The following is a 26,483-nucleotide window of genomic DNA, read 5'->3' as shown; positions in this document are numbered from 1 at the left end:
TTATTTTGAGCCAACAAAGAAAGACATTTATCAGCTTAATGAAAACAGCAATTCTATTCATCTGAAGAATCCAGTTGTGCACCACACCTCGAATCCCAGTCACAGTTTTTAAGAATGTCTTCTCAAAATTTTTGAGCATTTCTTCCAATAATCTCATTAAACCCTTTATTTCTGGTTTATTCTGCCTTTGAAAAGACATCCAGCCACTTGAGACCCAGTTTATTTTCCTCTGTCAGGTGGTAATTTAGAGAAAAACTCCTTTAATTAGATAACAGGCTTCTGTATTTCAGATTTGCACTTTGCCAGCAGTTTATCAATTACTGCTTGTGGTTTCATACTGCCAGTCAGTCTTTGTCTGGGCGCTCGAGCCTCCTCCTCACCGCGCTGCAGAGCCGTGTTATTGTACTTAAACAAATCAATTCTGTTGCAGTTGAGCTTTTTTTTCCTCCATCCCCCGTCATTATGAACTGTTTGCAGTGCAGAGCACATTGATTTTTCACAGCCCTGGAAAAGCTGTTGATGAATAGCACAGAGGTATCTGGGGAGAATCTGGCTTTAAAAAGGAGGCACCCAGCGTCAGCCCCCCTCCTCCTCCTTTCTGCCGACCCATTGAGCCCCCAGCGCTCCTCCACTTTCTCTTTTCAGAAGAGCGGCACTTCCAACAGGGGAGAAATGCTGCTTGAAAAATCTTCCAATCATAAAAAGAGAGGATTAAAAAAAAAAAAAGTGCAAGGCGCAAGGGACTGCCTTCCTCTCACTGAATGCTAAAATACACCTTGTGGTTAGACAGTTTTTATATTTGGAGCATTAGCCTTGTCCCGTCAGCTGGAGCATGAGCTCAGGAGAAACCAGAGGAGTTCTGGTTGTGGATAGAAATGGCTTGCATGCTGTGTGTCACTAAGCAGATGCCTGACGAAAGCAACCACTCTTAACAGGACAAAAAAAGGCAGTTGTTGCATACTTACACACTCCGTTTCTTCATTCAGCTCCTGAAAAAAGTGAAAAATTAAAGGCTGTGGTCATCCAACGACTTTTTCTTTCTCTATTAACCTTCTATGTGTCATGCTTGTCAAACAAAGATGAGTGCAGGACAGACACAAAGCTTCCTGACTCACCCTCTCATGACTCTCTCATTTTTTCTAAACCTACAAAAAACAACACTACAGTTTCTCCTTGTAGAGGTCACGCAACTATTGACATCTACGTTTGTTGAATCTAGCCGGCTAAGTGCTCGCAATGATTAATTCACTCAAGAAAATGAAGCTTCTGTACTTACTTGCTAGAGCGAATGTAGATAAGACATGATAAATCAAATATTCAGCTAATTTTATACTGAGGTTTAGTGGCGCATTGAACTCTCTTTAATTCGTTCCTTAACTGGATTATGTCTGATACTCTCTCAAACACTGCTTGTCACCTTTTGCACTTCATCAATAACTAATGTGGTCATTTCCAATGGTCTGAATGTCACTGGGTACACGCACGAGGCCCTGCGACCCGGGCTAAGTGCTAAGCTATAGTGAAGGCCCATCTTAATAGGCTTATCTGTCAATTGGGAGTGAATTGTGAATGTGCCATGGCAGTGAACTTACTGTGTGGTGGATATTTATGATGCCATGCTGATCATGTGAAGTATCTGCTGCTCTTTTGATTCGTCCTTCATGGGCACGAGAGCGTGAAGGAGCTTATCCGTGCAGGGAAGAAGTGTACCGCGTTAAGCAAGGCACAGATGGAAGCCACTCAAAGCCCAGAGGAGTCTGCGAGAAGTGAAATCACTGAGTGGGCTTGATTTTCAGGAGGGAAGAAAAAAATGCAAATGTAATAATTCAGTGTTTGGAGATTGGTGGATAATGTAGCGGTGATTGATGTATTTTCTTGTCTGTTTTTCAGGGGCAGAAGACGTGAGGTGCTGGAGTGTTTCTCCTCCTGGTGTGTGAATGGGTGGGGGGGTCCTCAGAGGCGACGAATCAAGGATTGAAAACAACACAGGTGAGTAATTTTATTTTCTTCTGCATATATGGTGAAACCTGCCAAGCCCAGTGAGTGTCAGGGGTGTTAAATTGTGCACACAGATGTAAAAACTGTGCTCTCAAATGAGTGTTTCTGCTGCAGTAGGAGCCGTGGTAGTTGGCTGCAGGCCAGGAGCTGTGCTTTAGTATTGAGGTTACTACACATACTGATTTCAGTGCTGCATCATTACGTAAATGCATACGTGGTGTTTGTCCTCCCTTGTTTGTCAGTCATTTGCAGTAGTAACTAATCCAGTGTATTCTAAAGTCATGACCGCTCTTAGCCTTTAAACCTCTAAACCTCACAACCACCATTGAGTTTGAAAGGCATGCTGTTTTAAAAAAAATCACCACAATGGCTCCATTTACGAGAGCCAGAAAATGTGAAAACAGAGAGAAGTAGCGGATTTTCAATTTCCTGATGGTCCTGAAATACTCGCCTGTGACATGCAGTTCAGTTGAAGAACTAAACTAATTCATAGCTTAAAAAGGTATTTATTCAAAATCACTTTGCATGTGCCTAATGTGAAAGTCCACCGACGTAAACCACTTACTCAAATCAGATTCTGTAAATTGTTGTTCGTGTTCTATCCCTGAGACTTCCCGGGCTTTGTTAGGACCTTTCTAATTAACCAAGTTGCAGCTTTGCATGATATATTTTGCAAAAAAAATGTCATGTCACAGTTGGAATCAAACAAAGCTTGTTACTGGAAAGCGATATCAGCCTCCCCTGTCACTGGTGTTGTGATTTAACGACCACAGCTTTGTTTGCTCTGACATGCACAGTCCTCCATCGTACTCCGGTGTCTTTGGTAAACATGCGATGGCAGCAGTTTGTGTGTGGCCAACATCGCTCTCCTTGCAGAACATGTTGATTTCATCAGGGGCTCCTTGGGGGGGGGGGTTCTGAGTAACAGAGTGCTTATGTTCCATATGTAGTCCCAACGTGCACACACAGAGAAGGTCACGACTATCCTCTTCATCAGCCAGCCACCAGCTCATCTTTATGCAATATGTAGCTCAGCGTACATTCGACTAAAAAGGGAGAATTATGTCTTGGAAAAGGGAATGTAATTGGTTTGTCCACTGTATTATACAATGCAGCTATGGATTAAGAATTGGGACATCCAGGACACACATGCACACACGCAGGGCAGATAAGAGTGGTTAATCTTGATTAGAGCAGTGTGAATGCTGAGAAATACGGTGGCCTGACAAACATCTGCCTGCCACACAGCTGAGTGGGATAAACCAAAGTGATTATTGTGGAAATGTCAGGCGAGGTAGACAGTGATAGCAAGTGAAACGAAGGGGGATGTGACACGAGCGGAGACATGACATGAGTGCTTCACAGTCAGTTCTCTCTCTCGCTCTCAATGACAGACTTTTCCTTCTAGCTGTCGCCTTTGTGGGGGGAAAATGTAGCCGGGTTTGATGGAGAGACTGCAGTTAAAAGAAATAGCAGCAGTCCCGATTGGAGAAGGCCGATGTCCGGAGCTGATTGGCATGGAAAATCTCTGGAAATGCCTTTTTTTTGTGGTGGTTTTTACTTAGTTTATTCAGCTATTTGATCAGAAAATGCCTAGTAGAGGATCATAAAGCTCAGGGAGGCATCTTCAGATTACTAGTTTTGTCTGACAGCAGCTCAAAACTAAAAAATATTCAGTTTGCAATGATGTAAAAAGCAAAATTTCCCATTGAGAAAGTTACAATTTGGCACATTGTTGGTGAGTTCTTTTCTGTTATTGATTAACTGACTAGTTCTCTCTCCACAAAGCAGCTTTGGCACCTAGTTTCCTTTCATTTGGCTATTTCAGCTATTTGTTGAGCCTATAGAATATCAGAAAATAGAAAAAATATCTATTAGAGGATCGTAAAGCTCAGGGTGGCACCTTTAGATTACTAGTCTGGTCTGAAAGAAGCTCAAAACCAAAAAATATTCATTTTGCAGTGATGTATAACAGAAAATTTTCACAACGGAGGAGTTAAAAACAATTGTGAAAAATTTTGGCGAGGTATTTTCGATTAAGTGATTAATTCTTTCTCCACAAAGCAGTTTTGACATAAGAGTTTTTAATGCGATGTCAAGGCTGATAATCACGGAAATTTAATTTTTATTAGAATTTGTACTTTATTTCTTAATCTGTGTTGTTTTTAACTACTTATTGAGTCTAAAGAATATCCGAAAATGAAGGAAATGTCTATTAGAGGAGAGTAAAGCTCAAGGTGGCATCTTTAGATTCCTAGTCTTGTCTAGCAGCAAAAACATATTTAGTTTGCAATTATATAAAAGTGCAAATTTCCACACAAATTGTTTGCGAGTTATTTGCTGTTATCTATGAATTGACTAGTTCTTTCTGGACAAAGCAGTTTTGGCACCCGGTTTCATTTCACGGGGTTGATGTCTTGAAGGTTGCAAGGCTGGTCTTTCTCTCTGTAGCGCCAGTGTAAAGCCCTAATGAGTAATTGCTTTCCTCTGTGAAATGTGAAGGTGCAGACATTCTGTTAACTTGGCTAAAGGAAAAAGGGAGGGGGTGGGGGGAGGGAAGAGGAGAAAAAAAATCCCCTTCCTGTCAGTGGTCGCTCTCTTTCTCTCTCTGTTCTTGTGAGATCTGGAACTGATAAGTGAGAGGCCTCTGGTAACCGAACAGGAAGGATGAAGGGCCCGGCCTCGGAGCCCCTGCCTCTGCACACATGTCCACCTCCCCTGCTCGGGCAAACAAAGGGAGCACAGCCTGCCACTTAACTTCAGGTTTCAGAACATTCGAGCCTATTAGACAGAGAATCATAACTTGTTAAGGGGGGAACTCTTTTTCCTGAAGAGATTTTTGGAGCAGAGAAATTACCAAATTGATGCTTTTGCAACGATTTCACATGCAGGCACGACTGCAACTCACTTGCTCTTCTGTTCGGTGTTAAGTTGAATGGAAGTACGGTATTCAACAAGCACGTGGCAGAGTTTACTGTTCATCCTCAGACACCCAGAAGTCTGAATGACAAGCTGTTAAATCGATGATGCTGTTTTAGTGTCTGTACATGGGTGTTTCCTGAAGCAGGCGCTTCAAGGCAAATGTAAGACACTCAAAATGTTATCATTTTCTATGGAATAAAAGAATAAAATATGCATTTTGTGAGCTCCAGGGTAGGTGAGCAACTTTAGGGAGAACAGGACGACATTCAGCACTTGAGCTTCGGGTCCAGTTGCAATCAGAATCTAAATTTTACTTGTATTTATTGTGTGGAAGCAGAAATTACAGGCAGGCTGACAGATTCCCTGAAGTTAGTTTAAGATGAAAAGGTCACAGAGAAGAGAGAGATCTCTAATCTTTGTGATGATAATCTTTTAAGGGACAACTACAAGTTAGAAATAAAGAATGTGAGTATTGTGGAAGGTAGGTGGAAGTGCTTGTTAAAGTGCCATTTCAATGGTCCGTCTAAACATGAGTGTGCTACGTTGCATGTTTGTGCCATATGGTTGTCTGGTGTTGCATTTTATTCCTGATGTTTCTTGTGCAGCAACGGTGGACAGTTTGCTTTAGCTGTCTAAACCATCAGTACCCACAGTATACTTAAATAACAATTTAACTTCCCCTGGAGTCTAAGAGAAAAGTGTTCTTGCTAGAAGTCTACATATACAGTAACATCTGTAATTTAAAGTGCAGAGAAGCAACAAGATTTGTTGCAACTGGAGGATGAGCTCTTTAAAATCCTCACTCAGTCTGTCAGAGTGTCCAGAGGCATTGTGGGAACTGTTGGAGCTGACTTAAGTGGTTAATAATTCCACAACATGCAAAAAAAAAGTGACTGCAATGAACAGCACTTGATCTCAATGAGAACTGAACAACACATACTGATGGTGGTTTAACAGTTCAGAATTATTCAAGGATTTTACACTTTTACTGTTGACTCAGAGGTTCATTGTTGCATCAGATTAGTGGATGTAAAGTACTGGATGAGTAACTGGGCATGAAGCGAAAGCACCAGAGCTGTCACCTTATCTTCAGGGATTTTCCTCCGCACCCAACACTTATGTGGAATTCCCATCTGATTCCAACTTGCATTCCAAACAATACCTTTATTTCAGTTTTGGAATCTTGGGCAAATCTTTTTTTCAAAGCTACGACTGTGGCTGAGATGTTCCAAGGTGGTATTCCCATGAGAATTTGCAAGATAACATGCTGGGGTGACAGCTGAATTATTAGCCCATTAGTCACCAGACAGGGAAAAAAAAGAAATACACGGCATCCGTCAAGAAAGCATCTCTTTATTTTTGGTGATAGCCTCCTTTAGCTGCCACCCAGGAATCTTGTAAGTCTGTCCCACTGATGTAGGAGCTGGAGGTCCGGGGTCAGGGAGCACAGTCGGAGCTGTCCTGGTGCTCTCTGCTGCTGCTGATGACCCGAGCCGCCTGTCCTAGGAACACAGCAGCACAACACACAGGCGGAACTCAGTGTACTGGACTAAAAATAGACGTGGCGTCATCTCCACTTTCCCTGCGTAAATGCTTGTACGTGCACCCAAAACCGGCGTAAATGCACGCTTTTTGAGGTGATCACCACCGCTGGTAATATGTCCGTGACATGCCGGAACACGCTTGATTGACAGGATGACTGCGGTGGTACAAAGCATCTGTATTCAGGACAGATGTTCTCCGCTGTCCGCTCTGAGGGTCTGAGCTGACGTACACCAGGAGGAAGCCATTAAGCAACACTTGGCTTGGAGATGAACTTCCGCACTGTTCCGTGACCCCCCCCCCCTCCCCATTGAATCGTCCTTTACATCTTTTGCGTTTTTGTATACGCTATCTGCTCGGCTCCGCTCCAACAACTGGAGAGAAAACGAAGAATATTAAACAAATGAAGTAGCACTCGCTTCCTTTGATGCAAAATTAAAGCTTGTGTCCTTTGACACGCCATCCACGCATGATTTGTCAATTTCCTGCTTATGATGAATAGCCTGAATAACCTACGCCTCATGAGCTAACAAATTAATTAATGACGAGCCATAATATGTCTAAAGAACGCTTGGCATTGAGATGCTTTAGACTGAATGGTCTAACTTGGTGCTGCTTTTTGAAATACAACCACATTAACCTTTCTATGTCCTGGTGCTACTATATTATTGCATTTCTCTTTAGTCGGTGAAAGCAGTAACAGGACCTTATTAAGGTGGTACATTTCTGTTGCAGAATGTGACCAAGACCCAACAAGGTCGACGGGTCCCCACACAGCTTCTGCTAAATGTTCTGTTTGCAATATGTCTGTGTAAAGCTAATGAAATGATGATAGTGGCAGCGCTGCAGGGCCTTGAATTAACACATCAGCTGATCTGACTGCCATTCAAGTGGCCCAGTTTGAAGATGTACTTACAGCAGGATGGCAAATATAAGCCCAGCTCCTCTCTACTGCAGTCATAGTTTTGCACAGCATTTAATGTTGAATTTTCTTCTCTATTAAATTTAGTTTGCAGACATAGTTACTTACAGATACCAGCTTTATACAGCTACTATATTAAACAGGTTATAAAGTGGCATTATTAATATTTTTATAATAATAATGACAATCTGAAAGTAAAATGATAATGTGAAGGGGGCTGCAATGCAGTCATAGTAATAGCATAGTCATAGTATTATCACCTGTATCTAAAAGTAGAATCTGAGCAGATATTCATTGACTTCATATAGAGCTTTACAAGTTTTGGTGCACTGTTCAGTTGTCTGACCCACACCTTCACTGCTTTGGTTCACTGTAGCAGCAGTCAAACTTTAGCTTTTATCTAGAAATCGAAAAGTAGCAATTAAAGTGGCAGATATTTCCCTTAGGAGTTGGTAGTGACCCAAAAAGAGTAAAAAGAACCTGAATATCAACATTACATTCACCAGGTTTGTTAGCAATATGATAACTTTATTTTGAAAGGGCTGTGAGTAGTATCAATCTAGAACTGAGAGTTTGTATTTACAGATATTTGACATACAGCACTTTGTCACCTTACAACTGTGAAGTTAAAAACATGGTTCTTTCAGAGGCTTTTTCTATAATTTGACACTAATCAATTTATCCCCTTGAGCACATAGCATGATTGAGTGTTCCACACTGAACTCAGATCTGTTTTTTTTTTGTTGTTGAAAAACTCTGGGATCTATGGCAGACAGGCTGATAGTCATCAATTTCAGACTTGTTTGGTAATTTTTGGGATCAAAGGCGATGATGATACTGATGCTAATCCCACTGAAGGGGATGATTGAGTCATCAAGGCAAAACAGCTGTCTTATGTGCCGCCTCTTCCCCCACTAATGGCTGATGATGACGGTAGCAGAGTGTAAGTGAGTGCAATTGACAGTGGAGTTTGAGCTTCCTTGGGGAGGAGGGAGAAAGACTGAGCCTGAGCAGAGGGAAGAAGGCAGCAGGGTGGCCATGAAACATTCATGCACCTGGGGACTCTTTGCATAAGGAGAGCAAGCTGAGCCCGTAATGAAGTAAAGAGCAGAGGACTTTTAATGGCTCTGTTTGTCCTTTTATGAGATTAGCTTTAGCCTGGCTTCTTATATAAACTGCATTAAGAGCCTAATTGCGTACAGTGATATAGCGATGACTTGCTCCTGCTGTAGTACCTTGTAGAAAATATTATTTATTTTTGCAGTAATCTAATTGTGTGCATGAGATAATTAGTACCACGGGTGTGTGGCCGGTTATAGCCGCAAGCTGGACGCCAGAAGGTGAGTTATTCCCAGCCTGTCGGGCCGATCTGCTTTGGACTGTTGACATGACAACGTTGCACCAAATGTGGACGTCCCCAGTTGTGCCGGTTGAACATTTGTCCCTCCTAAACTCATCCCGGCTCGGCTCAGCGGCTGCACAGGGACAGAAAAGGCAGGAAGGAGGAGCAGAGGAATGGCAAGATGAAGAGGAGAAGAAGGGAGAAGTAATATTTAGACAGCTGCACGTGTAATTTCGTGTATCGCTGTCAGTGGAGGGGGGGGGAGGTTGAAGTGGAGAGATATTTTGGTGTCCTCAGCTAGGCCTCAGACAAACTCCCGCAGCAGTATTGATGTCACTGCGCCCTCCTGACAGCAGGCTGTAAATCACAAGTCATGGTTATCTATAGATTTACAAACACCTGCTCCCTCTGTCCCTATATCATAGCAGTATATTATCCATCCGAGCTGAATAAACTGAGAAAACCTGCTCGAACATGTTTTGGAGGGTCTGGAAAACCTATCTGAGAGCTGACAGTTAATATCTGTGTGCCGGAACAGTAACTGTGGCTGTGTGACCCAGCAGGTCACATGTCTGCAGTTCTGTGCTATGCTGACCCTGTGCCTTGAGGTGGTGGATGGCAGCTGACTGCTCTGATTCACTGGGAACTCTACTTGTGTTCTGTATGCCTCACAATGGGTTGACTCATTGGAAGTAGACGCAGAGCTTGTTCAGTGTCCATCTCTCAGCCGTTTTACTGGAAGTTTTCTGTTTGACTCCATTGTTGTCTCTGCGTTTGGATGGACACAGTGCTCTTTTCAGCGACTGTATTTTTTCCGCATTGTTTCATTTTTCATTCCGGTGGGAGTGGTCAGTTTTCCCAGCGTTCCTCACATGGTGCCTCTTGTCACGGCTAACTTGCACTGTTATCTCAGGGAGGATGTGGTCTGCCGGTCTTTTTACCTGATACGCACCCAGAAAACAACCTCCAACTCCACCACCCCTTCAACTTGTTGCTTATGATCCCACACTGGCTTCCCAGCAAATACTACCAATTGGGTTGGGCTGTGTTTAGAGCACTTGAACTCAGGCTAGTCCAGTTGGTAAATGAAAGCCTTAATATTCATTTATGGCACTTCTAAAAATGTCAGTCTCACATCTGGACCAATTTAGTACCAACTATATATAGAAGAGGAGACGAATCGAACAGAATAAGGGACTACTGAGTAGATTGGAACTGAACTTGATAAAAGAAGTAAATTCAGTTGGAAAACATGTCACTGTAGGGAAAATGTGATTTCACTCATCACCACTATAACTTCAACCTGTTGCTTGTGATCGCTCATTGACTTCCCAACACTACCAATAAGGTTAGGCTGTGTTTAGAGCAATGAAATTCAAGCTAGTTCCCTTTGTGCCCCATTTTCCACAGCAAATATCTAAATTAAAGACCCTTAAACTATTTTAATATTCACTTATACCACTTCTAATAATCTCAATCTCATGTTTAGAACAATTTAGCATCAACTATAAACAGAAGAGGAGAGTAAAGAACCCAAACAACAGAACTAAAATCAGATGGAAAAACCGTTTGTCGTAGGAGAATGTGGTCTTCCAGTCAGTTACTAGTGTCTTCTTTTCACCCCCTCCCCCAAACACCACCACCACCACCACCACCACCACCACCACCACAATATCTTCAATCTGGTGCTTCTGATCCCTCAGTGGCTTCCCAGCAAACACTACCAATTGCATAAGGCTGTGTTTAGAGCACTGAAATTCAAACTAGTCCAATTTGTTCCCCATTTTTCAATGTAAATATCTCATTAAAAAACTAAATTAAAGTGTTTTAAACTATTTCATTATTCACTTCTGCCACCTCTAATAGTCTCAATCTCATAATTGGGCCACTTAGTACCAGCTATAAATAGAGGAGAAGAGTAATCGACCAAAATAGAGCGACTACAGATTGGAGTTGAACCTGAGCAATAGAACTAAAATTAGATCAGAATATGATCTTCTCACTTAGCTGGTAGTGGCTTCTTTTCTCCTCACATGTCCCCACCTCCACCACACCTTCAGTCTGTTGCTTATGATCCCTCACTGGCTTCCCAGTAAACAGTAACAATTGTGTCAAGCTTTGTTTAAAACAATGAAATTCAAGCTAGTCCCATTTGCTTCCCATTTGTCACAGTAAATATCTAAATGAAGGGCTAAATTAATGACCCTTAAACTCTTTAAATATTCACTTATGCCAGCTCTAATAGTCTCAATATCACAATTGAACCAACTTACTACCAACTATATATAGAAGAGGAGAATAATTGAACAGAATAGTTGGACTACCAATTAGACTGGAATTAAATCTGAGTAATAGAACTAAAGTTAGATCAGAAAATATGATTTATCAGTTAGCCGGTAGCAGCTCCTTTTCACCTCACATGCCCTCACCGCCACCACACCTCCATTCTATTGCATATGATCCCTCTCTGGCTTCTCACTAAACAGTACCGATTGTGTTGGGCTGTGTTTAAAGCAATGAAATTCAAACTAGTCTCATTTGAATAATGTAGGCAAACATTTAAAGGCTTATCAGATCCCAGAAAAAATTGACAATGCAGTAATTCAGCTGAGGTTCCTTAAAAATAGACTCAGGGGGTCGCTATATTTGTTCCATTTCCACAGTAAATATCTAAATGAAAGACTAAATGAAAGACCTTTAACTCTTAATATTCATTTATGCTACCTTTAATAGTCTCAGTCTCACTATTGGACCAACTTAGTGGCAGCTGTATACAGAAGAGGAGAAGAATCACAGAATAGAGGGACCACATATTAGGTATACATGGGGTCTGATAGTTTAAAAAATCTGGGAACTGTTCCTATATTGTGTTACTAGTGCGTGTTTTGACATTTTTTCCCTTAAGAAACTAAAGAATCTGGCTGTCCATGATAAAACATGTTCTACCATAAATGTTAGCATGCATAAGTTTGATTGGCCTCTGTAGTGTGCCGTCTGATGACACTGCACTGCATTGTGGAAAAGTCAATCCACACTGTGTGTTTGTTCCCAGAGTTCATACCAACACAGTGGTCTCACTGAAATGAATGGGAAGGCTTTGTCTTTTTGACCCAGAATCTGTCTGAAGACAGCTTTAGATGAGGAAAAAAAAAGAAAACTGGAGAGTTAAGAAGTCAGGATAATGATAGAATTGTATGCCTTTCCAGTGGTTTATGTTTTATAACTGTGTTTTTGTAACCCTGGGTGCTTTTGAAACTGTTTTCTATGTAGTCATGTGATCACCGCTGGCTATCCAGTTGTCTTTGTGCTCCGTTTTGCCTGGTGACAGCATGCAGAAACACAACATTAAATCTCTACCTGCGGTCACTCTCGCTCCCCTATCACATAATAACATGTGCAACACCCGCGCAGCAGCCACTAATTGCTGCTGGATATTAGAGCGAGGTCTCTTAAGACACTGACCTTCCTTTAGCCAATCATAACAGAGTGTGTTACCAGGTTGAGCTCTGATCAGAGGAATCCCTGCAGAATGAACAGGAGGAATTAATTATTCAGACTGTCTGCTCGCACTTTTTTTGCTGGACACCACATTTAATGACATCTATAGTGACATCTATGTGAGAGATTAATGTGAGACTATCAAAGCAGAAAATGCACCAAAGAGCAGCCAGACGTCTCTCCACATGCCAGGTACAAACACAAAGAGAACGATGGGTCTAAGCATTTTATGGCCAGATTTTTTTTCCCCTTTTTGTTCTGTTTCATCACCTAGGATCGTACATATCCTATCGCCTGCCTTCTCTCCTATTCTGTGCCGTCTAGAATATTCAGTTTGACATCCATAAATAAATATTTATTATACAAGGAAATGAAGAGGTACGAGATTAGAGCCTTTTCTCTCAATATTTACTTCTCTGTCTGCACTGTTTAGCCCTTACAGTCCGAGGAAAAGGCTGAGTTTTATAATGATCAGCAGTCCAGTTTCTACTGACCTTTAACAAGACAGGGCAGCTTCAATAAATTTAAAATGCTTTGGTGTTTTTTGCTTCTCTGTCCTCTTAATCATAAATTAGCATAATGGTTATGCAGTGGACAAAAACTCCCAAGCATCAGTATAGATTTTGCACAAATTTCCCTTTTGCTTTAGAATAACACAGTTATCCCAGTACATAAATAGGTGCATTGATGTATTGATATATCTGAGGCAGGTAGCAAAGGAAAAGCTGTCCAGCACTGCAGCTCTCACAGCTTTTGTGTGTATTTGCTGTAAATTGTGCTGAGCAGCAGCAAGGTTACTGACTCTAGTTGCATCTGCATTATGCTAATGTAATGAGAGCAGGAAGCCAACGGAGGATAGTCGCGGCGGATCACTATGGAGACACGAACGCTGGAGTCATCTTTGCAAATTATCAGGATGGCTGAGCGCTCAAAAACAAAAAGTTTAACGAGAGATAAGCAGCCCAGCCGGACCTCACCTTCCAGTGGCAGGTCAGATTTAGATGCTGAGTTCTGCTTTGATATTTCTTTTCTAACCAAATGCTCTTATCGCGGCCCCAGAGCAAACATGCAAACAATCTGGCCTGTGTGTTTCCAGTCACATGGGCCTGAAGTGCTGGAGAGTCAGCTCGTCTGTCCTGGTATTTCCTGAGGCTTCGTAAACATGCGTACACATACACGCACTCTGCCTCCCTTCCTCTACTGCTTTTTCCCTCTCTGTCACACCATTTTAACCAACAAGCAACAATAATAACACTATAATGCGTATTTCTATATCAAGGCAAGTGCTATAGAGATGCAGAAACAAAGTGAAATTAAAAGTAATGATCGTAAATTGTCACTTAAAAACAAATCTTCATCAATCATTAGTTACATATTTGAGTGCATCAGCTCAACTTTTTTAAAAAGACAACTCAATGAATTGTAAATTTGTGATTGTAATAAGTGCAAAAACTATGCGACTCTCCTTCCAACTTGTGGTTACTCCTAACTCAGAATAGACGAAAACAGAAGGAAGTGTGACTTTATTTTGCACTTCTTCTTTTTTTATCTTGTCACATTCATCAAGAGATGCATTTACAACAAATAAATGTGCATACACAAGTTTCAGCTACAGCAACAAAAAGCCCCTATAATCCACTTTTTTATGCATTTAGATCACTGAAAAGCATATTTTTAGCAATTACACCACCATCCTAAAGCCATTAATGGATGCTGTTTGTGCGGGAGAATGATTATTGCGCTGGTCTTTGCTAAAGGATGGCCGCGCATTAAATCATTATTTGATTTAACCAGTTGAAATGTGTGTGTGCACACACTGGTTTGTCTAATTGATTTGGAGTGTTAAAGTGCAGGGTTCAATGAATGCTCTAATCAAAACCTTAGAGGCTGCTGCTAAATGGTAAAGAATGATTTAATGCGGCTCAGACTTCTTTTTTTTCAGCCTTGTGTGGTTTCTTCTGTGTGTTTTAGCTTTATGCTGCAGCAGCCTATAGGGAGCCAGAATATACATACTGTAAATGCAGTTGTTTGGCTCTGAAGCTGTCAAATTGGAATAAAATTAAATGAGCTGACATCATGAGCCGTCAGCCCACATTTCAACCTCCAGATGCGTTAAGTGCTATCAGTATCTCTAGCCACTAATCTCCTTTTTAACCCATCTAACACAATTTCATGGTGTTGATACAGAATCTAAAAAATTCAATAGCTGAACATGTATGCTGGGATTATAATTTGGAGTCTCTGTGGGGGATGTAGGTCAACTGAAAGACTATTTCCTCAAATATTGTAATCCCCATTTGTTCTGCTTTTTTCACCAGAAACACGGCTTTGAGGTCTTTGTCCGGCTACAACGCCCTGGGCAGGACAGTGCCTCTTAATGCTCTGTTTTACCTCCTCTTTTTCTCACAATTTCACCCAAACGCTGGAAAACACAGCCTTTTACTTCCAGCTTGAACTTCTACTCCTTCAGCTGACCACTCTGCACTGCACTCTGCAAGGAGGTCACGTTTATGGTTGAACTGGGTAACGGGGTCAGCAGGATATACCCATTTAACCTCTCTGGAACCCAGCAGAGCACTGAGAAAAGGAAGTCATTCATTTAGTCTCCAGTGATAAAGCCTGGGTGAATAGTTAACTCAGTCTGTCTTCTCATTGATAAAACAAAATGGCGATTTTACCACCGCTTTCCCAAACGCTTCCTCTCATTCGCTGCATTAACGGCAGCCAAACTAATTTTATGCCTGTTCCTCTTGGGCTTGAGGAATAGTTTTGTGAAACCATGCATGAACAGGAAAAATTGATTTGTTTATATATCATTTCAGTATAATGGCTTTTCCCCCTGATTCGGTGACAAAACCTGATGTACCTTGTAGGAGGAAAAAAAGGGGGAGGAGGATTACTCCACTCGCTGGCATGTTCGTATTCTCTTCCTGTGTTGTCTAAAGCTGATAACAAGTATGGCACAAGACAAGGCTGTCCATTGTAGGAAAGAGCTTTTTTTTTTTCCACAAAAGTCATTATGCTGGATCAATGCTCCCCCAGAGAACCGGCAGGCTCAAACACCACACACAGACAGGGAGGATTGCGTCAAAATATGTAACCGCCTTAGGCTTCTTCTTGATGGTTCAGCAGGCCAAAGTACATACCACATACCTGCAATTATGTGGATGTTTCTACTCCACTTGCAGGATTCATGTAATGTCTGACACATATTGCTGAGGAGTGAAAGGTGAATGGAAATTAAATTTTGCACAAAGCATCGAGAAATAAAAGAGATCCTTTCACCTCTCTGTCAGCAGTCATAGAGACTGTTATGGTTTGATTTAATATGCAAAAAAACAACTATACATGCATCAAAGTTCAAATTAGCAATATGCGATTAGCTGCTTGTCTTGTCTCTCTCTAGAGATTTCGCCTACACAGGAGAAGTGTTTTCTTGTCGGAGCTTAATATTTTGGCTCTTTCAATGCAAGCAGTCTCCTGAAGCTCCTAATAGTAGTAAACAGTGCAGGGAAAACAGTTTATATTGAGGTTTGTGGTGGCAGAAAATCTCCAAGATGGGATATATTAAAATCTGAGGAAATAAATAAGACTGTAACTCCGGAAGAAACCCTCTTGATTTGTCTAAATCAAGCTGCTGAAACCTCATATTAGCTTTGGTTGAATGCTGGAATGTATTTTGCATGAAAAGAGGGCTGGCGGATTATGAAGAACGGCTCTTTCCACGGGCTGCTCTTACGATTTACATACGCACGTATGAGTTTGGAGGTGACGCACGTATAGAAGGAGGAAAATGAAAGTGCATGTGACCACATTGTCCTCCGTTTGTTAAATCATGGCTGCCGGTTAGTCTTTGTCATCAGCCTGCAGCCCGTCTGGGGCGGTTCCACATGACAGCAGCATGTGTATGTATGGACAGCTCATTTAGCCTCTCTGTGGAGAATGTTTGCACCCATGGGTCAAATGAGATCTCATACGAAATGTACAGTCAGAAGATGAAGCGGGGGGTGGATGAAGTCTTTCCCGGGTTATGGAGGACAGATACTCTGAAAAGTCTCCCTCCATCTGTCTGCATGACTGCGTGGTACATGGAGCTGTGTGGTGGTGGTGGATCTGCTCCGGGGGGTTTGTTGTAGAGACGAGTTGGAGGGTGGGGAGGAGGGGGGTGAAGCAGGAGTGGGTAGGGTGGAGGGAGCGGGGTTGTTTCTCTAAATAGCCCACCCTGCATTAAGAACCGGCATGCTGGGGCTGCTCTCTGTGCAGTCCTGACCTCACCAAGCGAGCCGCCACTCACATTTCCTCGCAGCGCGTGGAGGCTGTGGAAGCCAGCGCCGACTGTTCCTCTGCTTTATCCAGGTCAGATCTGAGCTACTCTCGCTGCACTGGCGCTCGTGACCCCGGCGCCCCCCTCGCTGCCAGCCAGTGTCAAAATAACACAAGCCAGCTCTGCGGAGGCCCACTGCTGCCCTGCCTGCTGTTACGAAATCACGCTGCCCTCATTCGGGGGGTTCTAAATATCTAGATACATTTTCACATCAAAACAAAGTGTCAGCTTGATTTGATTTCCGTTTTTCTCCACAATAAGCTGTTAAAAGAGAGTTTTCCTCGCAGCGGATGCACGGCGCATATGTGTGTGTGTGTGTGTGTGTGTGTGTGTGTGTGTGTGTGTGTGTGTGTGTGTGTGTGTGTGTGTGTGTGTGTGTGTGTGTGTGCTTGGAAGTAGGTCATTGATTTGGAACTTGGACACTGATTATGTGCTGGCCTAGAAATGGGCTATAATCGGTGTCTCTCATACCAAAACAGCTTTTCATAAGTGGCAGTTATTTCAAGGTCAGGAAACAGTTGCATCACATTGCTACACATACAGACAGATTTTATTTATCTCTTTCTCAGTTTCAACAGATTGTTGTTTCCAGAGTCCACTCAATCTTGTGCGATTGCTCATTTGAAGATACAATACCGCAGAGGGGAAAAAACTGTGAATATCATGTTCATCTCTCTTTATAGGGAGCAGAATGTGCCAAATCTGCAGGCATGCCCTGTTCTGTCCTCGATGAGGGTATGATGTACTCGTTTAGATGCCATGTGAGCCAATAATGTAAATATTCCTCGTCTTTGAACAAGCCAAGACATGATCTAATCTGCCTCTGACATAAAGTCTTCAGCACTCTCTCTTGGAACACATGTAAAAAAAAACAAACAAAAAAAAAACAGAGTTTTCTTTGTGACCATGTTGGTGTAAATCAAAGCTGGGAATTAACTGTCAGCTAGCATCACCACAACTCCCTCTCTCTGTCTCTCTTCATAGCTCCCAGCGAGCGCCGCATTAGTTTCTGCAGTGGATTTTCCTGAAGCGCCCTCAGGATCGAGCCTTGATATTGTTTTGTAAATGCAGCTCAGTATAGATTCATCTCTGCCTAAAAACACAAGTTGATATTTGCTTGAAGAACTGCTTGTACTCTGAACGGTGGTTGTAAAAGGTCAAAAGGGCACGCTTGTGTACTTTTTGTTCTCTTCCTCGTGTGGCCAGCGCAGGCCAAGAATACATATGAAGAGTGTGTTTGTACAAATGGAGTGCAGTCCATCCCAGTGTGTTTTTGTGTTGTTGAGGGAGCATCTTTTTCATAGTCACACCAGGAAGAGCTCGAAACAACAAATCAGATTTTTGCATATCATCTCTGGTTTGCATGACAGCATGTGTTGCAGTCGCTCCTCCTCCTCCTGCTCCTCCCCAACCGATGCTCGCGTTCGCAGCGTTCGCCTGTTTAAATGAGCCCTCGCCTGTGTTTGCATTTGTTTAGGCAGGGAGGCAGCAACCAACAAGCGGGCACGGACAAAATCCTATCAGAAAATGACATCAGTCGCAACAGCTGCAGGCTGTGGCACTGGAAGGAGAGGAGGGAGAGAGAGAAAGAAAGAAAGAGAAAGAGAGAGAGGGAGGAGAACAATTGACCAGAAGCGACACGGGAAAGAGAGGTGACCTGATTGCTCAGCTGGCCAAGAGCACGGGAAGGAAGCAGCAGGAAAGGCTGGTCCCCTCAGTCTGGCCCGGCTCTCTGCTGCTTCTGGTGGGTCCCTCTGTGGCCTTCCTCTACCTCCCTTTCCTCCCCCCTCAACCTCCTTCCCGCACTGCTGCCTGTCACGGCTCACTACATCGGAACAAAATGATCAGCTCTCACCTCCTCGTGAACACGGGTCATCGTGGTAGCCATGCAAAGGCTGGGCCCTTTGTATTAGATAGGGATCACTGATACGTAGGAGGAGGAGGAGGAGGAGGGAGAAGGCCGGAGAAGTCAATATTGTTTTTGTTTTTGTTTTTACAGCGCACATATGTAAGGTTTTTATTATTTATCAGCGGCGGCCTTGAGGTTACCGATATTTGTGGCCCTATTAATTTCATCTGCTCTCGAGGAATTATTAGATGCGTTTGTGATTCCTTCTCTGTCTCCGTACAAGGAAGCGCATCAAGCACCTCTTTCACTATTCCTGTAGCTCATAATGTAATTAATTCTAATCGCAATCATTGTAATAGCTTTTCAGATCAAATACCCAGGAGCAGTCCTAACAAAATAATCCATTCCTCTGAAAAACAAACACCCAAACTCTCTCCCCCCTCAACCCTCCTCTCCTCATGTGCTTGGCTTTGGCTTGGAGAGAAGAGCAGTCAGTTGGATTGGGGTGGCGGTGGAGGGGGGTTATGGGACATCAGAAAACAGAAGGACCTGCACATTTGCATACCTTTTTAGCATGTGGCTGAGGGAGCCTTTATTAAATTCAACCCCCCTCCCTGACTCCTCTGGTTGGGTGGGCCCAGCCAATGGGGGGGAGGGGAGGGGCACGAGAGCTTACAGAGGAGGGGAGGGGAGAGGAGAGGAGGAGGGGAGGAGAGGAGAGGAGAGGAGGAGAGGAGAGGAGAGGAGAGGAGGGGAGGAGAGGAGAGGAGGGGAGAGGAGAGGAGAGGAGAGGAGGAGAGGAGAGGAGAGGAGAGGAAGGGAGGGGAGAGGAGAGGAGGGGAGGAGAGGAGAGGAGAGGAGGGGAGGAGGGGAGGAGAGGAGAGGAGAGGAGGGGAGGAGAGGAAAGGAGAGGAGAGGAAGGGAGGGGAGAGGAGAGGAGAGGAGAGGAGGAGAGAGGAGAGGAGAGGAGAGGAGAGGAGAGGAGAGGAGAGGAGAGGAAGGGAGGGGAGAGGAGGGGAGAGGAGAGGAGAGGAGAGGAGAGGAGAGGAGAGGAGAGGAGAGGAGAGGAGAGGAGAGGAGAGGAGAGGAGAGGAGGTCTCGTTTTGGAGACAGGAGGCACCATCTGAGCGAGAAGACAAAAAATGTTTCCAGACACGAGAATAAGGTGGCAGCAGGGTCAAGCAGGTTTTTTTTATGTTGTTTTTGTTTTTCAGCCGAGCCCCGCCTCCCCAAACCTCCACTTGGTATTTGTGGGAGATCTTCATCCTGCAGCAGCTATTTACCCCAAATTAGTAGTGCTGAAATGATCACTGAGGTAATCAGCCAAAAAGAATTCATCTCTGACGAGTTAGGTGGTAGAGCGAGTTGTCCACTAATCGGAAGGTTGGTGGTTCGATCCCCTCATGGGCCCTCATGTCCTGAAGTGTCCTTAGGCAAGACGCTGAACCCCAAGCTGCTCCAGAATCAGAATAAAAAATTAAGATTAACATGAGTACAGAGTATGTCCTAAAAATATGAGCATTAGTGTAAAGTACTTGAATTTCCTCCAGGATTAATAAAGTATCTATCTATCTATCTATCTATCTATCTATCTAAAGTATAAACATAAAATGTAAGATTGTACATTGGACTAGGATAAAAATGTTTTACTATACAGTGTATTTAATAGTATTAGATTTATAATTGGTTTCGTGCAGTTAATGTGAAAATTTGCCTCTTTTAAAAATCATTTTAAGTTGAAGTTTTGCAATGTTTTTTAGTTTTTATTTTTGCAAAATTGCTTTGTAGAACCTAGCTCAAGATAAAAAAAAAAAAAGCTATATAAATGCAGACCATTTCCCATGATAGTCATAAGTCCAAGGTTGTAGCTTCTTAAATGTGAAAATCTGTCATTTTTTTCTCATTAAAATCATTGCAAGTTTAATACATTTTGGTAATTTGCTGTTTTGTTTTGTTTGCATTTTTAAATTTTTTTTATTTTTTTGCAAAATCACTTAGTTGAACCTAAAAAAGCGCTATATAAGTGCAGACCATTTACTGTCATAATCACAAGGTTGCAGCTCTCTGAACGTGAGAATTCAACTCCTCTCCTTTTAAAATAATTGCAAATTGAATGAATGTTGGTGTTTTTTGACAAAATTGAAATCATTTTCACTAACTTTCCACATTCCAAAATCTTAAAAACATCACAATCGCCATTATTAAATGTATTATTGGAAGGCTTATGGATACGGATGGAGAAAACTCAGCCCTGTCTGTGTGCAACAAACTGCTCCAATGAAGTGATACAAGTTCATATTTATTTGTCCTCATGTTTCATTTTAAAAGGTCATGCAAATCCTTGATGAAAACTGCACGGCTCCTTCTCTCCTTCCACTGGAAGAAACGAGCCCTATTAGCGCTTGATTGGATAAGAGCACAAAGGTGCTTTGTGTTTGTGTATACCTGTCTCCCTGTGTGTAGCGTATCTAAGGTGAGAGCGGGGCGAGCCCAACAAGCTGGAAGTATCTGCTGGAGCAAGCCGAGGCGTCTTGCGGTCGTGCGTTTCCCAGGGAGGAGGCTGAGATAATGAACCAAGCAGTGAAGTGAGGCTTTTGTCCCCCGCCGCCGGAGAGGGATGAGCTGTTAGCACACTATGTTAGTTAGCCCGTTAGCATCCCTAATGAGGCATTTTATAAACAAGTCGACAGCGGCGGCAGCGGAGGCAAAATTACAGGTTATCCATAAGCAATTATCAGCTGCTGTCTTTTTAACAGCAGTTGTGCTCTTAGTGATTTATAAAATTAGAACGTACTGAGGGAGTGAAAATGAGCATGCAATCTGTGATAACACTGTTTAAGATATTTTATAACAAGCTAAATGAGACAAGACTCAACACCTCATATTCTCTATACATTCACAGAATATTTCAGGTTTATGGCGTAGACATACGTTGGCATTTTAAAGGTTCAGTTTCAACAATAACATTAAGAAAATTGCAGTATTTGGTGTCAAACATAACAAAACTACAATTTCATCTTGTCCTATTGACAATTTTGTTAATATTTGGTTATTTAAGTATACTTCCTCTCAACTACATCTTCTTGGAGATAGTCTTTCTTTGCTTGAGCTATTGCGTCATCTACATTATCAACTTTCTCAACTATCTCTTCCATCTGAAACAATGCAGTCTGACCTTTAAAAGACTGAACCTGTTCACTACATGATCACAGGGACGTATCAAGTGTAATTATATGTTATATAATGTATTTTCCGTTGGAAAGTCAGTGATATTCCTAGCTTGCTCACTTGGACCAGATCCAAGAGTGTACTTGCCTGTGCTTGCTCGTTATGAAATATACACAAGATAAATATATTTTTCAATATAAGTCAGTGAGTTACACTCAATATTACATTCTGCTGAATTTTTAAGTTCTTTCAGCAGTGAGCTGTACCATCCTTTGCGTTTTCATGTCTGTTCATGTGGTGACAAATCAAGAAAAAAGTCCGTTTTACCTTAACAACACTGTAGAAACTGTAATATTCTGTCATCGCACAAAAAAATGCATAAACACGAAACAAACATCAAATACAGTAATTTTCCATAATTAGAATACTTTTTATCATTTTATAACATTGATTTTACATTAAATAATGCATGTTTTTTTTGTTTTTAATGTTCATTTAAAGTTATTTAGATGTATATATATACATACACACACATATATATATACAAATATTAAATAACTTTAAATGAACATTAAAAACTAAAAAAACATGCATTATTTAATGTAAAATCAATGTTATAAAATGATAAAAAGTATTCTAATTATGGAAAATTACTGTGTGTATATATATATATATATATATATATAGAGAGAGAGAGAGAGAGAGAGAGAGAGAGAGATATGGATATAGATATAGGGATGGATAGATTTAATTATTTAATGTTTATATTATACATGGACAAAAACACATGAATTGTGAAAACCTTGTTGAACAAACCAATCCAGCTAAAATAACTTTCTCTGTTAATTATCATTAATTGCATCTAGTTTGAGGAATATGTTTGCAGTAATACACTTGGATTTAAGTTTCACTTATTAAATAAAAAGCAATTTTTTTGAAATTACTTTATAAATGTACTTTATCTGCACTTTTTATTGAAATTTTATGCTTATTCAGAGTTCTTATTCTAAATCTTATTTTATGTTTTAGGTATGCAATTTATTATTTCTTGAAAATTATTATGTTATTGATTAATATTCAAAAATATGGGAAAGAATCTGTAAAATAAAAAACTAAATTTGCAAAATAGCTTTTTTTTATAGTGTAGTAGCTTGTGACAGTGGATTATGAATGAAGACATTTTAGGATGCTTTGGTCGAACACACAATTTCTTTAATATCAACCATATAGCTGATGCTGTTTGGTTTACATTTCAAAAAAAGTTTGATCTCTAAAAAGTTGAGCGGTTGCACAGTCGTCAGTGGAAGCAGCATTCAAAACACTTGCGGTCACCAAAAAATACCCTCACTCTTTGCTGTTTTTGTAAGCCCCACCTTAGCATTTGGCACGCCCAAGGCAGGGGGATGGGAGAACGAGTATGAAGTGAAGAAATATCACAGATGTTAGTCTGCATGAACTCCTTCCCCTTTACTGCCTTCCTGCTCAATCTGGCCTCTTTAGCCTGTTTTTTTTCTTTGCTCTCCCTCCACAGAAGACAAATGGCTTCTCCTAACCTAATTTCAGTTGCAGCATGCGAGGGTCTGTCTCGTCGCCTGCCGGTCAGCAGAGCTGAAGTAGACACTGTGCAGAGTCAGGCTACTCTGGTGCCGTTGGCGGGGTTTTCTGAACTCTGACAGGATTTTCTGTGGAAATTTCTGTGAACGACTTAAATTTTCTCACATTAACTTGTTTTTGTGTCTTGTTTGTTCGTGCATGAGAAAGCACTTTTGCACCACATGCTGCAGGGCCAGTTGTCTGTTTGAGGAGCGCGACGGGAACAGCAGGGTTAGTGTTTCAACCGATGCTACGACCGCACTGTGTGTGTGTCTGGGTTGTGTGTGTCTGGGTTGTGACTGCGATGGGGGGGTCACAGTTGTGTGACATGCCAAACCCAGTCTGGTGGTGGTGGCCATGCTGTCATACAACTGACCGCTCAACCTGCACTGTCATCTTGCACGTGGTAAAGCTTGAGTTTGCAGTTTATGCCAGAAGTACTTATTCTTATATTTGTTGAAAGTCTCTTTTCGTCCACATAACAATGAATAAATCACGTGCTGGAAAAAAATAAACTTTTATCTGTACTGAGTCAAACTACTCAATTGCCTACCTGCTTGCGCTTTGCTCTTACACTCGTGCTTCGTTGGAGTCTTCCACAAGGTTAAGTGAACACAACTAGAGTTTGCAAGCAGATTGCACAAGTATGACAATGTGCAACCACATTTTAGATGTATACTGAAATCTACAGCATCTTACAATGCTAAAAAACCCAGATTATAACTCCTGTTCGTGTATTAGTGCATCTTTCAGGGCTCTTTGCAGTTTCTGTCCACCTCCAGTTTCCATTTTTTTAGGTATATTTACACTCGTGTGTATATATTCACTGCTTCTCTGCTGGTGATTATTTGATGGTATTTATCTTATTTTTCTTCTATATTGGCTTTGAATAGGATGTTCTACAAGTGTGATGGTGTAGCGTATTTATGTGTTTATAGACATGGGATAGTTTTACTGTGCTACCAACGCTTTCTCTCTTGTGGTTTCATTTTCCAGCAGTATTCAGACGTTACACAATCATGAATTTTGGAGGGAGATCTAAAGGGACGGGAAGTGTTTTTTTCAGTTGTAAGCTTTCAAAATCCAGTTGACTGATTGCTACGATCCTGCATACTCTAGCTTTAAATCTGGCAAAAGCGAGGAACCTCCTCATAGTCCAGACCTGGGCCCGTTGAGATGCTCTGCACCGATAAAGGGCAGGAAGTGGTGGATTGTCTTTGATTATTTGGACTTTCTCTATTTCCCTGGGGACATGTTGCTGCTTCAAGCCTGGCAGAGTCTTTGCCATAACTAGGAGGGACCTTTGATTGGTTCCTCATGTGTGGACAGCAGTTGTATCTCTGGGGTCCAAAGCAATTTATCCAGAGGATATTAAATGACCTAATGGCCATATTATTCGCACAGAACTAACCTGAAGGAATCGCCATGTGTTCGTAAGGTGCTGAGATGTTGAGCGACTGTTCATTCTGTGTTCACTTGCCTTAGGTGTGATTTGCTGTGAAAGCTGCAAGTTCTGCATTCAATCAGGCAGCTGTATATTTCCATTATTTAGCAGACTTTTAATGAAAACACACTAATGTGGTTTTTTGAGCTAATATGCAAGAATAAATCAGAGTGGAGTCTATGTGATTTTGTCCTCAGGATGTAAAAGAGGCCTGAGAAGCGTCGTAGTAAAAACTGTGTTGCACTGACACTGGACTCTTTCAGCTTTCTTTCTCTTCCCCAACAGGAACTGGCTAATTTCCTGAACTTGATATGCCATTTGGTCAACACAGAGGGAAACATCTGAGACCGGGGATCTCAGAGAATTCTCTACTTTAAAAAGCTTAATGAGTGTTCAAATCTTTGGGTCAATGCCTTTTAACGTTTCACAGGTGGTGCAGGACTTTTTCTCTCTGAGTTTGGAGGCACCTTAAAAGGAAAAGTGAGCAGTCAGGAAATGAAAGAGGGTTTTTTTTTTCTTCAACAGTTTTTTCGGTTCCTCAGATTCTCCACGTGCTCAGTCGTTGCCTCATTAGTGGAGACGTTCACAGTGTCAAAAGGCGCCGGATCACCTGTGCAGCCTTAAATGTGCAGTTTTCAGCGACTACTTCAAAGAATCTGATGGTTATCTTGCTTCAGTCTCCATTCGTGGACGGTGACAGTGTCTGTTTCTCCAGCCTTGATAGTGCTCAGTGCCAAATGTCATGACTTGAGCTGGAGGTCATCTTTCTGATCAGCTGCTGGTTGGCAACATGACCCACTCTCCTCATGGCCTGACCTTCCCTCCCCCCCATCTCTCTCCCTTTTCTCCCTGGCTTTCCTTTCCTGGTGATCCTTCAAAGTGGCTAACACGTGTAACTTCCTCCATCGATTCAGTTGAACTCTTGACCACACACCGATCGCACAGCCTCACATCTTTGGTCATCTCCAGTCCTCACTGCTGTTTCTTTAAACAGATCTGGTTGTTTTTTGGTTTGCTTTTGAACAGCAGCACCGGTGCAATATAAAAAGGGAATAATTTCCAGACAAAGCACTTGTCTGCCTCTGTACAGCTCAAGCATTAAACTTGTGCAGGGTATTACTTGAGCCTATTGATCGGAGGCCTCTGCCGTAGAGAGGGCAGTGTGCAAAATCAATGCTTTATTTTCTCTTAGGCTAGCCTTCTTCATGCTTGTTTTTTTGTGAAAATGAGAGGAAAACAAGGGAGAAACCTTTTACCTCCGCTGTACTCCATCTTATCCGTTGACTTTTGTGATTCTTTCTGGCAAATTTAGCAGCGTTTCCTGTCATCTCTTTGGCCCATACTTCATTTTTTTGCACACCTTATCTCCATCGCATTCAGCAGGAATGAATTCACCTCTTTATACTGCTGTGTGGATGATGTCATGCTTGTTTGTGCTGTGGTGGTACTGTGAGGTTGTGTGTGTTATTTGCCACCCTGGTGAATGTACAGTGGAGTATTTGTTCGCCCCAACTTGTTTAAGGACGTTTATGGCTGCGATGAGGTGATGGTTTATTTCTTTTACTCTATCATGCAGACAGTAGGGGCTGTAACTAATGGTTATATTCACTGTCACTTAAGTTACATAGATTTTTTTCATGACAATTTTTTTGATCTAAAAATTCCAGAAAATTGTGGACAAAAAGTCTTTGGGACTTGATATCATCTCATATCTTGTTTTGTCTAATCAGTCCAGAACTCAAGGATGTTTAGTTTACAAAGATCTGAAACCAAGAAACCAGTAAATAAATGCATTGCAAAAGCTGCAAGCACAGAATTGTTTGATTTTGAAATTTTTTTTTTGTATATATGCAAATATGCAATGATTTTAAATGTTTACAA

General features: G+C 41.8%; 1 protein-coding gene and 1 long non-coding RNA gene across 4 annotated transcripts in view; one reads left to right on the top strand and one right to left on the bottom strand.

Annotated features, from left to right (window-relative positions):
• LOC111565601 (zinc finger MIZ domain-containing protein 1-like) overlaps positions 1-26,483 on the top strand; it is a 117,177-nt gene that overhangs the window by 28,274 nt on the left and 62,420 nt on the right. For all 3 annotated transcript variants that reach the window (XM_035946192.2, XM_035946191.2, XM_023265768.3), the window contains exon 2: positions 1,891-1,989. The gene's annotated coding sequence lies outside the window, so the exon portion shown is untranslated. The remainder of the gene's footprint in view (positions 1-1,890; positions 1,990-26,483) is intronic.
• LOC129347424 (uncharacterized) lies at positions 6,258-10,044 on the bottom strand. Its single transcript, XR_008599528.1, has 2 exons — positions 8,681-10,044; positions 6,258-6,422 (listed from the first exon to the last, which is right to left on the bottom strand). It is a non-coding gene; the product is annotated as an uncharacterized LOC129347424 (long non-coding RNA).

The sequence above is a fragment of the Amphiprion ocellaris genome, chromosome 18 (assembly GCF_022539595.1).
Source record: "Amphiprion ocellaris isolate individual 3 ecotype Okinawa chromosome 18, ASM2253959v1, whole genome shotgun sequence".
Classification (NCBI taxonomy): Eukaryota; Metazoa; Chordata; class Actinopteri; family Pomacentridae; genus Amphiprion; species Amphiprion ocellaris.
Note: the sequence above shows the minus strand (reverse complement) of the source record. Positions and strands in the feature narration are given on the sequence as shown.